Raw genomic sequence first — 15,703 nt, 5'->3', positions numbered from 1 at the left:
AGTAGAGCAATTTCACTCTCATCGAGATTTTGGAGTTCCTCGTTTAACTCCTCGTCGTTTTCATCTTCATCAATTAATATGGCCTTTAGAGCCATATTTTTCTTTTTATCCTCCACCTTTGGAGCAACCTTTTCTGGAACATTATCTTCTTCGTAAGCACGAAGATTTCCGAATAGATTATCAATCTTTTACTCATTTAGGTTGTGCATCTCTTTTATAGTAGTGACTTTAACCTTCCAACTAGGAGGTAGAGATTTGAGCACTCTTCTATTCTTTTCATTTTGAGTATAATTCTTTCCAAGTTGAGATAACTCATCGATAATACGAGTAAATCTTGTTTCCATATCGATGATATTTTCTCCTTCTTGGAGTTTAAAGTTCTCGTATTATTGGATCAATGTATCCATCTGAGAGTCTTTTATATCAGTGGTTCCTTCATAGGTTACCACTAATTTGTTCCACATTTCTTCTGCAGACTTGCAATTATTTACTCTTTTATATTCTTTTTCTGCAACTGCACTTGTGAGAACCATTTCCGCCTTTGCGGCTATATTCATTGTGGCTTCTTCCTCTAAGTTGTATTCACTAACCTTCTTTTAGACGATGATGTCATCGATAGTTTTGGTAGGAATGCGAACATCGTCTTCGATAGCCATCCAAACTTTGACTCCTTGAGATCTAGCATATATGTGAAACCTTGTTGTCCATGTTGCAAAGTTGGTGCCGTCAAATATAGGAGGTCGTGAGCTAAACAGACTTTCACCACATCCAAAGGGATTAATATATGCCATTCCGGATCACTTTTTGTTGTGCCTGTAAATCTGCAAATCACTTAACAAACACGTTAAAAAGCACTGCTCTGATACCAATTGTACATGGTCATGGGTCCAACCCATGTCACCATACAATGGTACCTATCAGACCAGCCGATAATCGTATCCACCGATCTACCGCCAACCTATGGTCGGAGATCCTAGCTTCGGTGACTCATTCACCAAATAGAGTTCCCATAGGTGGTATGCCCAAATTCACAGTATGGGTCAACTAGCTCTGATACCAATTGTAAGGTCCCGTAAGAGGGATATTTTAAGCTAGAAAGGGGGTTGAATATTTTAATTACCAATTTAAAAATTATTGTGGCATTTTTTAAAAATATTTTATTCCTTTTTAAAACTTTATCGAGTGGTTATGCAGTTTATATGCGCGGAAGATGAAGTGCAAGGAAAGAAAATACCACATGGTGATTTTATCTTGGTTCGCGATGGCGCAACCTCTAATAGATTCGCTCACCCCTACTCCAGTCCCCGAGCTCCTCTCCCAGACTCGGGATTTTCCCTTATAATAAACTCGCTCCTTTAGTAGGCGGAGAAGCCTTTACACCCTTTACAAGTATCTGTCTTGGTGCATAACACAAGGGTCACCACCTCAAAATAAATGTAATACCTACACAACTTATCTTAGACAATAACTGCCCGCTATTTCTTAAAAGTTATTGTAGAGCCTTTATGTGGACTTGGCTTCCTTAGCTTTTGCCGGTCTTGGGTTTTTCCTCTTCTTCACGGTGCAAAGACTACTAATTCCCCGTTAGTACGTCTAGGACTTAAGTCTTAGAACCAGAATCACCTTACGTCACTTCACCTCACTACAAAACTAATAAGACAATCCACGAAACAAAATAAGTAGGAAAAGATTTATTTTGAACTAGTATGTTATTGTACTAGCCCACAAGTAGTATAATATCCAAATAAGAATATTAAAACTAATTAGTTATACTTAACTTAGAATAATACAAGATGGTCAAGTATATTTATAATTACTCTTTTATAGATTTAATAACATTGTGGAGTAATATGAGAAATCCCTTTTTATATTAAGCACTTATGGCTTATGACTTCTTGAGTATTCTTCTTCTTTCGATTAAGTATTTATGGATCGAAGAATACTTTAATTACAACCTCGGAGTTGTAATTTTACCTTTAAGTATATCAACTTAAGGTTCTAAGGTATACGTGTATATTGACGATTATAAGGTCAACGTATACTCTTTTAACTTCAAGCACGTTTATAAGATTTATCAGTCTTAGCCAAGGTCCAATTAAATAAGTGCAAGTAATTGGCTTAAGTTTGTGCTTTCGAAGTTTGGACGAATAATTACGAGTATTTTATAGATATCATAGTATAACCCCACGGAACACTAAAGATGTTAGAAGGGGCTTATACGATATACCTCGTAATTATTTATATACAGGATATGTGTTAGCCAAGATCCAATTAAATAGCATAAATTAATTGGCTAACTTGTGGATTTGATTCGTTCTTAATTTTAACGGATGATTACGAAGTAGTTTATATGGAACAAACTATAATCCCCCGGAACACTAAAGATGTTAGAAGGGATTACACTTTTACTTCATAATATTTTATATGTACGTTATTAGTTAGACAAGATCCAATTAAAGAGCGTTAAGTAATTGTCTAAGTCGTACGATCCGTTTTAAGATTTGACAAATTACAAAGTGTTTATATGAGACAAGTAATAATCCCCCAGAACACTAAAGATGATAGAAGGGATTACACTTTTACTTCGTAATTATTTTATGAGCACGAATGAATGTTATCCAAGATCCAATTAAAGTGCAAGAAATAATTGGCTAACTTGTACTTGTGTCAAATATAATCTCCCCCTTGGAGATAAAGTACTTTTCTTTTTAGATCTTCTCGTAGGAATGAATTTTTACGAAGATCAAGTACTTATTCGAATTCCGAGTTCGAATCTAAGTTCTCCCCGAGAACTTCCTTTATAAGAGAGCTTGTATTAGAGCTTAAAATAAAGTAGAGAAGTTAAGTACAAAGCTTAAATACAAAGAACTCAAATAAGAAGCTAAAACTAACCACTTTTGAAAAATGATCGGAAAAGTTTGCCGGAAAAATTCGCCGGAGGTTCGGCCGGATTTTGGAACTTCGGTCGAACTTGGGCAGCCCTTCGGGAGGCCGGGAAGTGGTAGTGGATGAGCTCACTTTTTGGGATAAAGCTTGGGTTTAGTGAAGCTGAGCTTGGGTTTCAAAAACCTTATTTATATGTAAGTATATTGAAGAGAGAGAAGGTTTTTGGGAAGAAGTGTGTGTATAAAATTTGAAAGAGATGAAGAGAATCACTTCTTGAAAAAATCCCCGAAACTTTGTGGCTCTTTAGCTTGAAGGAAATGGGTTGGGGTGGGGCTATATTTATAGGAGAAGTTGGGTGGAATGAATGGTTGAGATTTGAGAAGGAATGAATGGTGGATGGAGTGTATCACATGGATTGATGACATGGCAAGTAGGTTGTATTTCTTTGCAAGTGGGAAGGAAGCACAAGCTAGTATTCATTCAAATCTCAGCTGATATATATATATATATATATATATATATATATATTAAATATATATTTTCCTTTTCTTTTAATCATTCTTTAATTACTTTAATTAAGGATTAAGCACCACTAATTATGACCACCCAAAAAACTCTTACATAAATATCATAAAAAATATGATAAATACTTAAATAATATAAAATGATGTCCTGCATGTTTTGGTCAACTTTAGTCAATGGTAGCTAGGCCAAACTTGGTCAACTGTGGGACCAACTACCTCAATTTTTGTGCCCGGACAAAAATTCTCTGAATGCTACAAAATTTTTACTATACTTAGAAAATACCATTTAAATTATCCATACCAAATTTCAAGTCATTCTAACATGTATAAGTATTTTATCTAAAATTGGAACTGTTCTGTCAGCATTTCTTCCGAGTAAAAATACCATTGGTCTGAAATAAAGGAGATGGATCTTTTGACCAAAGTTTTGACTTGTATAAATACTTAAAATATATTTTCTAATATTTGAGATATATTTGGGTGATATAAAATGTGTTTGAGTATTTTTGAATAATTTTCTCCGAAAAATGCTGATTTTACGAACCGGGAGAAAATTACTGTAAGTATACAGAAATGAGTTGCAGAACTGGATATTAATATTCGAAACATGAATATTAATAATATTTGAATAAAAACTCTTTTGATTATAGTAGATATATATATTGGAGCGAAGAGTTTAAATATTTTTGATATTTTGCAATAATGGAATATCTCTTTTATCTGTTTAAAAGACATGATTTTGCTAGTTTGACTTTTTGACTTTGATTTGGATCAATTAAATTCATGTCCTAATGGAGAGGATCTACGTGTTCTTAATTTTATGTTTAATAGTATAAATACCAAAATAAATAATATATCGAAGATATCCTTTCAATCTTCCCTTTTTTGGTATTTGCCAAACAAACATAAAATTATAACCCTTTGATTTTAGCATTTTCTTTAGTAAGAAACTTAAGTGTAACACGCAAATGATATAACTCTATAGACTTGTCATTTATTACATCATTACACTCAACTTTAGATAAATGTGCAAGGTTTATAGTACTTACCTGATTGCTTGAAGAACTTGTTTCTGTTTCATCAGACTTGGCCATTAGGGCTACATTGACATAGCTGACATTTTCATCTTCATCCAGACCATCTGCTACCCAGTCGTTTTCTTGTGTAATGAAAGCCCTTTCCTTTTGTTTGAGCAGCTCAATGTATTTTTGCTTATAATCCACAGGCTCAAACTTTTTCTTACTGGAATCAGACTTCCTACACTCACTGGCAAAGTGCCTTGCCAAGCCACATTTGAAACATTTGAATTTTGATTTATCCACCATGTTTCTATTTGGCTTGGCTGCTCCAAAGTTCTTTTTGAACTTGAGCTTGGCAAATCTTCTAGAAATAAATGATGAATGTTCATTAATGTCTTCCATGTCATCTTGGCTCAAAGAATCTTCACTTTCTACTGCAAGCCCCTTGCCCTTGCTTTCACAGACCCTTGAAGTTGACTCAACAACTTCCATCTTCATCTCCTTCTCTTTCTCTAACTCAGCAACTAGTGCAATGGACCCTCCTTTCTTCTTTCCTCTCTCCATCCTCTCAGCTTGCTCTATTTCAAGCTCATAAGTTTTCAGGATTCCATACAGTCTCTCCAAAGTAAACTCCTTATAATCTTGTGAGTTTCTTAATGAGACTGTCATTGGTTTCCATTCCGTTGGAAGAGATCTAAGGAATTTTAGATTGGAGTCTTTTGTCTGATAGACCCTTCCATGCAAATTTAGAGCATTTAGCAGTTTTTGAAACCTACTAAAAATGTCAGTGAGAGACTCACTTTCTTCATTATGAAAATGCTCATATTGCTGAATCAGTAGCTACATCTTGTTTTCTCTAACTTTCTCAGTGCCATCACAGATGATCTGTATAGTATCCAAACATCCTTGGCAGTTTTGCAGTTGATAATGTTGTCAAACATATCACCATCAACTCCATTAAACATGATATTCATGGCCTTTTTAACCTTCCTGACTTGTTCTTATCAGGATCAGACCATTCATGCCTTGGCTTGGGGACAGATGGCTCATTTCCAGTTGCAGCTCTCATTGGAACATGAGGGCCTCTTTCTATGCAGTCCACATAGGCCTCATCTTGAGAAAGCAAATGAAGATGCTTCTTTACCTTCCAATGATGGTAATTATCTTTATCCAGAAAAGGAATCTTGACTCCAACATCCTTCTTGTTCATCTTGCTGTATTGTTTTGATCTTTAAACTCTTTGTTCTTCAAGAGCTTGCTCTGATACCAATTGTTAGTCCCTTAACAATATAACAAGAATTACAGAAGGGGGTTGAATAGAATTCTTGAAACTTTTTCTTGAGTAAAAATGTTCAAACTGAAATATATATATAAGTGTGAATTGATTAGCAGAATGCGGAATAGTTACTTGAAATGAATCAAAACACAAGTAATTAAAAATGAGAGTCTTTAAAAACTTTCTGGTGGATTTGAATGATTCCACCAGAGATATATAATATATATCGAGAGAACTCTGTGTGCAAAAAGCTCACAACTGCTTACAAAATGATAACAACTAAGAACGAGAGAAATGCTAAGAGTACAGCTTACAAATAATTCTCTCTTTCTATCTGAGTTTCTTAGTTACTATTCTATTGCTGCTTCTTGGTTTATATATCACCAAGATTACAAAGTAATAAGATAGGATAATAAAACAAAAACTATCAAGTCTAATACAATGCTACTTCATTACTCTATTCCAGCATCTTTGAATATCTTCATAATTGCATGGAAATGGCAATGCTTCTTTGTTCTCGAAAACCCAGTTGAATAGGCTACCACATTCCATTTGCATACACTCGACGCATGTGACTGTGTTGTCACTGTCCACAGATATTTAAATTCTTTATCCGTTGAGTACATGATCATTCGTCGAGTTTATGATCATCCGTTGATGGCTTTGTTGATCATCCGTCAACTGCTATATTGATCATCCGTTGATAGCTATTTGATCATTCGTCGATGGCTTTGTTAATCATCCGTCGGTAGCTATTTGGCACTTGACTTCATTTCATTTATGCAGAATTACAAGACATCATCTATGTAAAATTAATCAACCTATTCTGCATATCTAGTTAAAGTCAACATGACTTATATGCTACTACATAATCTATACAAAGGTGTATGCAGAAATGTGCTACAAACTTATTGTTACATAAGCTACTCACTCGATGGATAATAAGTCATCATCCGTCGGGACTAAAATGAGTTATCCGTCGGGACTATAATCCTTATCAGTCGAGTGATACATTTTCACTAAGTAAAATTTACCAAGGTATTTTGTTCATAAAATCATCAAGTACACAACATATACACAACAATCTCCCCCAATTTATGTCTACTGGAATTGTAGCCATAAATTAAGAGATACTTGATGATAACAAAACACCCTAAAAATACAACTTTAAAAGACAATAGATAATACTGAAAAGTGCTTCAATTATCAAAATGTATAAAGTTTTGCTCACAGTCATTTTCAAGGTGCTCCTCTAGCCTGAGCAGATTTATCTAGTTCTTTGAAGGTTTGGATCTCTTTCCAAGCTTCCTATTTTTTTCTTCAATCTGATTTTGGAGCTGCCTGTGGAATTCCAGTTCATCAGATTCTGAGAGATTTAGCTTTTTTTGCATTTCCAAGATAGTCTCATTGCTAAAGATGCTCAATTAGTCTTCTAATCTGAAAAATCTTCTCACTCCTTTGTCATCCATGAACTCCATCAGCCAGTAGGGCCTTAGATGCACTCTTCTCCCTGTGTAAGGGATGATTAGAGTCTTTGGGAGTGCATCTTTAGCTTTAACACTCCTTAGTTCTTCAATCTTCTTCAGTACCAGTCTTCTTGCAGTAACATTGAACCCAAAGTTCTTCTTGAAAGATAAATAAACCTTAATCAGTACAGTTTGGCTTTCTAGAAGGATCCTGTGAAGTGGCCACTAGATCTCCTTTCCTCCCTTATACTTGAACACTAACCTTTCAGGTAGGTTTCTGTATGTATCAATTCCTCTCACTTCCTCCAGTTCATCTAGATAGAGATTTAGATCAGAAAACTCCTTGATGTCACACAAGTACATATAATCTCCTTTGTTGACTTTAGATTGAGCTTTGACTAGAGATTTGGATTTGAGAGGTGACAACTTCACTTTCTTGACTGCTCTTGACTTTGTTCTTTTTGGTTTGCTGAGGATTGGTAAATTGAAATTAGGAATTGGTATGTTTTCCCATTCTATTGGCTCATCCTTAGGCATAATAGGTTCACCATGAATGTTCCTATAAGGATCTACCACCTTGATATCTTCAAATACCACAGAGGGTTTTGATGCTTGAGTTGTAGTTGAAGTGGACTCCTTGGGAAACTGATTCTCCAATTCGTTATCAACAATGTCCAGTTTCCTTTTGGTTCTTTTAACCAATTCCTTGATTCTTGGAGACTTCTTCTATTGTTTAACTTGCTTATTTGGATCTTGAGATTCAATGATTTCAGATGGTTGAGCAGGAATTTGTTGTGATGAATTTACAACATGTAGCTTGTCCAAGATAGCAATTTGCTATTTCTTTTGTTTAGCCTTTTTAGTATCTAGAGCAGCTTGCTTCTTTTCCTGCTTCAATCTAGCCTTTTATTCTCTCTTTGCTTGAGCAAATTGAGGATGTCCAGCCACCACACAAATTTCTTTTCCATTCCTGAAAATTTTAGTAATTCTCTTTTTGGAAGCTGAATCAGCTGGATCTTTGTAGAAAGCAATTGACCTTGACAGAAGCTTCTTTTCATCAGGCTTAGGTGTCCCAAACACAGTATCCAAAGGGTTCTTCAATGATAATTTTGAATAATTCACCCTTGGTTTCAGAGTTATTTCAGCCTTTGGAGATTTGATGTAGGATGACTGTCCCCTTTCCAGATAGTTCATGCTCATCTCATTCACATAAATTTGCTTGACTTGAGAGTGATGGATGGCTGACTTTACTGGCTCCTTGACTAGTCCAAACTTCTTTTGTATATCCTCATCAATCTTCTCCCAGTTGATTGGCTTAAACTACTTAATTTCAGCTGCTATAATGTTGGCCGCTGCTTCATTTATCAGATCTATACTGTTTGTAACTAGTGGCTTTGAGATAGTAATTGAAGGCACAATTACTTTACTGATTTGAATTTGAAGCTTCTCCCCCTCACTTGATCCTTTCTCCCCCTTTTTGTTAACATCAAGTTGAGCCGAGGAGGGGGTTTGAGCAGCCACCAGTTTTTGATGTAAATCTGTCTGTTGGGCTTGATGAAGATGAATGGCTGTTAAAGATGCTTTCATGGCTGACATTCTTGTATCCAATGCATCTATCTTGGTTGCAAGATCAAATTTTTTCCTTAATTGCCTCTTGAAGTCAAGTATTGTAGCTTCTGGAAGCTTAGAGTCCATTTTGTCTGAAATGGCCTTCTTCATCTCCTCAATATCACCCTTGATGGTGTTTACATCCCTAATATGTTGGAAGCCTTGAATTTGTTGAAGTTGCAGAGTGGCTAGATGTGCATGAAGGAGCTTCTTGGTGCTGACATTTGAAATGGTTTGAAGAGCAGTATTTGTCTAATTGATTTGTTAGATCAGGGTTATCTTGAAGTAGTGCTCATCACAGTGCTTTGAAAATGCCCATGATGGCATACCTAATCTTGAACTGGAACCTACTTCTCCCCCTATGTCCATGGCTTCATCTTCACTATCCCCACTTTTATCACCAAAGAAATCAGCTGAGCCACCAGTCTCATAATCCACATCACCAGCTGTAGAGGGTAAAGATGTGATGGCATCATTAGCTCTTATCATAGACTGTGTGGTATGCACCAGATTGAGCATCCTTTCTGCATTATCATTGCCCTGTTCAGCTAGAAGTTGATAAGCTAGAACAGGGTGAGTAAATGCCTCGGCATCAAGGGAGGTTGAATCTATAACAGCTTTAGGTTGCTGAGATAGTCCCTCCCTATCTGCATCCTGGACATTCATTAACTCACTAACAATGACATCCATCCTTATAGCTCCAGTACCTGCATTTCTCTCGTTTTCTCTCTTTTGTTGCATCAGGGTCTCACCCTGGCTCCCCACCCTCACACCCTCACCTTCACCTTCTAAGGTGGGACTCCTCTCACTTTCTTTTGCCAATTCTGAAGAAATGGATTGCATAATTTCACTCATTTCCTCTCCTTTTTCCTGGGAGCAACCCAGACTCTCACTCAAAACACTCTTCTCTCTCAATCCTAATAGTGATTGTACAACCACTAATTCTTCTGCACTTGAAATAAATGAAGTTTGAAGTTGTGCAGAGATACTCGACGGATGAGTGATATCCATCGGGTGAGTGGTTTTGCTATCCGACGGATAACTGATGTTAAGCTTATCTGTCGTGATACAATCACTACTCGACGGATGAGCAATATCCATCGAGAGAGTAGAAATGAATGAACTAGGAATGGAAACTATTGTGGACTCCGTGCTGATTGAAGATATTTTGGGCACAGATTATTCAACAGTTCCTGAAAGAATTGGCAAGTGAGCCAACAAATCATCTAAAAGATGATGCTCACTTGCACTAGATTTTGGCTTCTCCAACAAAGTTAAAGAATGGGAATCAGGAATTGATGTGTTTATCATATCCACATCCAATGAGTTTGTGGGTGAGTTTGGTGTTTGAGTTGCTTCTATTACTAGAGATTTTTTCTGTGACTCCACATTTATTGGAGTCACATCAAACTGAATTTGTGAAGGTGCAGTGACTGTGTCTTTAGCACCAGTTTGCACAGTGTGTGTACCCTGTGCATCCCCAAGGGTTTTAGATTTCTTCTTTCTGACATAAGTTTGGGGTGAGCTTGTGTCCCTAACTCTCTTGGCCTGTGCTCTTGGTTGAGAGGTTTGTTCAATAACTACATCCTTTTGGGAGGATGCAGCTAGAAATGAACTTTTATCCTTTTTAAGCATTGCAGTTTGTTGAGAAACTGCAGTGTGGCTAGGCTGGGAACCACTCAACTTTCCATCCTTATCCTTAGGGTTTCTTTTATGTTCACCCCTTCCCTTACCCGTCTTACCCACTTGCACACTCCTTTCTTTGGTTTTGGTGGATTTTGCAACTGGTATCTTTTGAGAGATACCAGAGGAGGCTTTCTTTGATTTGGATTTTGAAATATTTACAGGTTTGGTGGCTTGGGTGGGAAACTGTTGGGTCATTGACACAGTTTCCATAGCCACACTAGAACACAAAAAAATTGGTGATGTTGAAATAGTGGTAGGAAGAGATGAACTTACCTCACTTACCTGAGGTGCTTCCATTACAGGGAAATAGAACAGTGGCACCTCCTTGTGATGATTGGCCCTGTTCAAATCTGCAATGAGCCTTCTCTCTTGAACCCAACAATCTAATTTGTTGTTAGGGTTCTCAAGCACAATACCCTCAGAGAGATGCTTAGCTAACATCATAAAGAATCTAGCATAATACACATTCTTACCTCTCTTATTTAACTCCCCTAGTTTAAAACCTAAATCAAACAAAACAAGGTCACTGAAATTATAGAATTTATCTGTAACTAGCATGTAGAGCATGTTAAGCATGGAGATATTGACTGAATCATAATTACTGACTTTACCTGAAAAGACCTTTGTCACTACATCACACATAAAACTCCATTCTTTCCTAAGGCCCAGTCTCCTAATGTCACTTAACTTAGAAGTCGAAAGAGCATAGTTTATGGAATTAAGCATATTGATTATATTAGTGTTAGTGTGTGGTGAGGTTACAGTGTTATCAGGAATCTTGAAACATGCTTTTATAACATAACTATTGATACAGAATTCTTTACCTTTAATGGTGAGTGTGATTGTCTTATCTATTGAGTTGTATGTAGCAGTGGTCCACATCTCTTCAACAACTTCACAAAAGATTGCGGGTGATTCCAACATGGCATAACTAAGCTTGCAATTCTTCACAAAGTCCATTATCTTGTGATAGTCACCAGATTGCTGAATACCCTTGTTTACTAATGCAGTAAAATTATTCTTCTCATAAATGAACCCAGTTTGAGACATAATCTTGACAACGGGCGCCATTGTTAGAGAATGAGAGCTTGAAGAGAAAGAGTAAGTGCTTTGAAAGAGAAAGAAATTTGAGCAGTTGATTTGAGAATGATAAAAGAAAAGCAATTGAAATGAAATAAGCTTTTATACTATCTCAAAGAATAACTGTTAAAAAATAATAAAGTAAAGTAACCAATGAAAATTGCCTAAAATAGCCATTTTAAAAATAAAATGTAAAAATTCCACCCATTATCCGTCATGTTATGCTTACAAATTGTAAGTATACTCGATGGATAATGTTCAGGGAATTAACGGTTGAGATTAAGACAATTCGACGGATGAGGATTGACTGTTATCCGTCGAGTCATAAAATATTCCAGAAAAATAATTGATTTTTTTTAGCAAATAGTATACTGACGGATGATCAAACTCGATGGATAAGGATCATCCGTCGAGATGTAAATTTTGACTTGGCCAAAATTTCATCCAAGACTGAAAAATCAATTAAATTTCTAGCTGCATATCAACTTGCAAATTATCTCATATAGATTTAATAATAATTAAGCATACCTAACTCACTTACCAACCTTGAAAAGGTGGATTCATCCAGTGGCTTGGTAAAGATATCTGTAAGCTGCTTCTCACTTGGAACAAAGTGTAGTTCTACAGTACCATTCATTACATGTTCCCTTATGAAGTGGTACTTGATATCTATGTGCTTTGTCCTTGAATGTTGTACTGGATTTTCAGTGATGGCAATTGCACTTGTGTTATCACAGAAAATAGGAATCCTCTCAACTTGTAAACCATAGTCTAGCAATTGATTTTTCATCTATAATATATGTGCACAGCAACTACCAACATCAATATATTCCGCTTCAGCTGTAGAAGTAGAAACTGAATTTTGCTTTTTGCTGAACCAGGACACAAGCTTGTTTCCTAGAAATTGACAGGTTTCTGATGTACTTTTTCTATCAATTCTACAACCTGCATAATCTGCATCTGAATAACAGTTAAATCAAAACCAGAATCTCTAGGGTACCAAATGCCAAGTTTTGGTGTTCCCTTGAGATATCTGAAAATTCTCTTAATAGCTATTAAGTCAGATTCTCTAGGATCAACCTGAAATCTAGCACATAAACATGTAGTAAACATTATGTCTGGCCTACTAGCTGTTAAGTACAGAAGTGAGCCAACCATGCCCCTCTAACTTGAAATATCCACAAACTTTTCAGTAATGTTTAATTCAAGCTTAGTTACAGTAGCCATGGGAGTTTTTGCAGATGTGCAATCCATTAGATCAAACTTCTTTAAAAGATCAAAAATATATTTAGTTTGACTAATGAATATTACATCACTAACTTGCTTAACTTGCAAACCAAGAAAGTAAGTTAGTTCTCCCATTATACTCATTTCATACTTACTTTGCATCAATTTGGCAAACCTTTTGCAAAGTTTCTCATCTGTAGAGCCAAAAATATTATCATCTACATAAATTTGAACAAGTATACTAGAGCCATTAACATTTCTAAAGAATAAAGTTTTATCTACAATACCTCTTGTGAAATGATTTTCCAAAAGGAACTTTGATAAAGTGTCATACCAGGCTCTAGGTGCTTGCTTCAATCTATAAAGTGCTTTTAAAAGATAATAGACATGTTCTGGAAAATTTGGATCTTCAAAACCACGAGGTTGACTGACATATACTTCCTCCTCCAAATCTCCATTCTGAAAGGCACTTTTGACATCCATTTGATAGACCTTGAAATTGACATGGGCTGCATATGCTAAGAAGATTCTGATGGCTTCAAGTCTTGTAACAGGAGCAAATTTTTCATCAAAATCTATTCCTTCTTGTTGACAATAGTCCTTAGCAACCAATCTAGCTTTGTTCCTGACTACAATACCATTTTCATCCATCTTGTTTCTGAATACCCATTTGGTGTCTATTGGATTCTTTCCTTTAGGCTTGGGCACCAGCTTCCATATATTATTCCTTTCAAATTGGTTTAGCTCCTCCTGCATAGCTAAAATCCAATCAGGATCCAACAAATCTTCTTTTATCTTCTTTGGTTCTTCCTTGGAAAGAAAGCTGCTATATAGACATTTTTCTTGAGTTGCTCTCCTGGTTTGAACTCTAGAAGAAACATCACCAATTATGAGCTCAAAGGGGTGATCTTTTGTCCATTTTCTTTGTTGAGGTAGATTAGCTCTAGATGAAGAAGCCTCATTATTGTCTTGATGTATGATTGAGTTTTGATTGTTAGAAACTCCCCTATGTTTGTGGATCTTTGATTTGAGAAAGGGAAACTTTCTATAGGTGATCTATCCTGACTTCCTGCTCCTTTTGATAACCCGACGGATGGTGAATTTTGAGTACCGACGGATGAAGCTGGTTGTCTCCCGAAGGATAACGCAGATTGCCTCCCGACGGATAAGGCATTATGTAACTCAACAGATGTTGAGTTTTGTGCTTCATTGGTAGTAGATTTTTCTACATTATCCTTTGATATTGTTTCTTGATCACTTTCATCACTAACCATCTCCATATTGTCGAATTTGAGGCTCTCACGGTAATCTCCATCTTAAAGTCCTTCAATCTTTTTATCATCAAACACAACATGTATTGATTCCACAACAATGTTGGTTCTTAGATTGTAGACTCTATATGCTTTACCCACAGCATATCCAACAAAAATTCCTTCATCTTCTTTAGCATCAAACTTCCCATTTTTGATCAGTTTGATTTCTCAGAATATAACATTTACAGCCAAAGACATGAAGAAAATTTAGAGTTGGCTTCTTGTTCTTGAACAATTGATAGGGAATCATGCATCTTGCTTGATTAACCAGGGAAATATTCTGAGTGTAGCATGCAGTATTTACAGCTTCAGCTCAAAAATATGTTGGCAGTTTAGATTCTTCAAGCATTATCCTTGCAGCTTCAATAAGTGATCTGTTCTTTCTTTCCCCTACTCCATTCTGTTGTGGAGTTCTTGCTGCTGAAAACTCATGCAGAATCCCATTTTCCTCACAGAATGCTCTCATGACTGAATTCTTGAACTCAGTTCCATTGTTACTCCTGATTCTTCTAACCTTGAAATCAGGATAATTATTGACTTGCCTTATGTGATTGATGATGAATTCACTGGCCTCATCTTTAGACTTTAGAAAATATGTCCAAGAGAACTTTGAGAAATCATCTACAATTACTGGGCAAAATCTTTTGCTTGAGATGGACAACACATTGACTGGTCCAAACAAATCCATGTGTAGCAGTTGTAAAGGTTCTTCAATTATTAAATCAAGTTTCTTCATGAATGATGCTTTAATCTGCTTCCCTTTTTGACATGCATCACAAAGTCCATCCTTAGAAAACTCCACTAGAGGAATGCCCCTGACCAGTTCTTTCTTTACTAGCTCATTCATGGTCTTCAAGTTTAAATGGGATAGCTTCTTGTGCCATAGCCAACTTTCATCCTGACTTGCTTTACTGAGAAGACAAGTAACAGATTATGCATTAGATGAGTTGAAGTCAGCTAGGTACACATTTCCTTTTCTCACCCCAGTGAGAACCACTTTGCTGCTTCTTTTGTTAGTCACAACACAGGCTTCTGAGTTGAAGGTTACTGAGTTGCCTTCATCACAAAGCTGGCTGATACTCAACAAGTTGTGTTTGAGACCATCCACTAAGGCAACTTCCTCAATGATGACATTATCCTTTGAAATCAAGCCATATCCCACAGTATAACCCTTGCTGTCATCTCCAAAAGCAATACTTGGGCCAGCTCTCTCCTTGAACTTTGTGAGCAGGGTAGAACCACCAGTCATGGGTCTTGAACAACCACTATCCAAGTACCAAAGATTCTTTATGTTTCCCTGACACATCAAAATCAAATCAAGTTGATTTTGGTACCCAAGTTTCCTTGGGTCCTGTCTTGTTAGCTTTCTTTTTCTGTTTCTTAGGCTTTATCTCATTTGACTTGGGGATATCAGATTCATCCTTGGTCATTTGAGTTGGGCCTTTGAAACCATTCATTGCAATAGAATTATCATGCATATTATAATCAACAGGGAATGGCATGCTATTAGTGAACATGTTATTCCAGTAAGGCATGCTAAATGGCATTTGTGGCATACTAAATGCAACATAATAGGGATTAGGTACAAATGGCATATTAGCAAACTACACATTCAAAT

This window comes from Apium graveolens, chromosome 9 (genome assembly GCF_009905375.1).
Source record: "Apium graveolens cultivar Ventura chromosome 9, ASM990537v1, whole genome shotgun sequence".
In the NCBI taxonomy this organism is placed as follows: Eukaryota; Viridiplantae; Streptophyta; class Magnoliopsida; order Apiales; family Apiaceae; genus Apium; species Apium graveolens.
The sequence above is the reverse complement of the archived record's forward strand: the minus strand, read 5'-3'. Positions refer to the sequence as shown.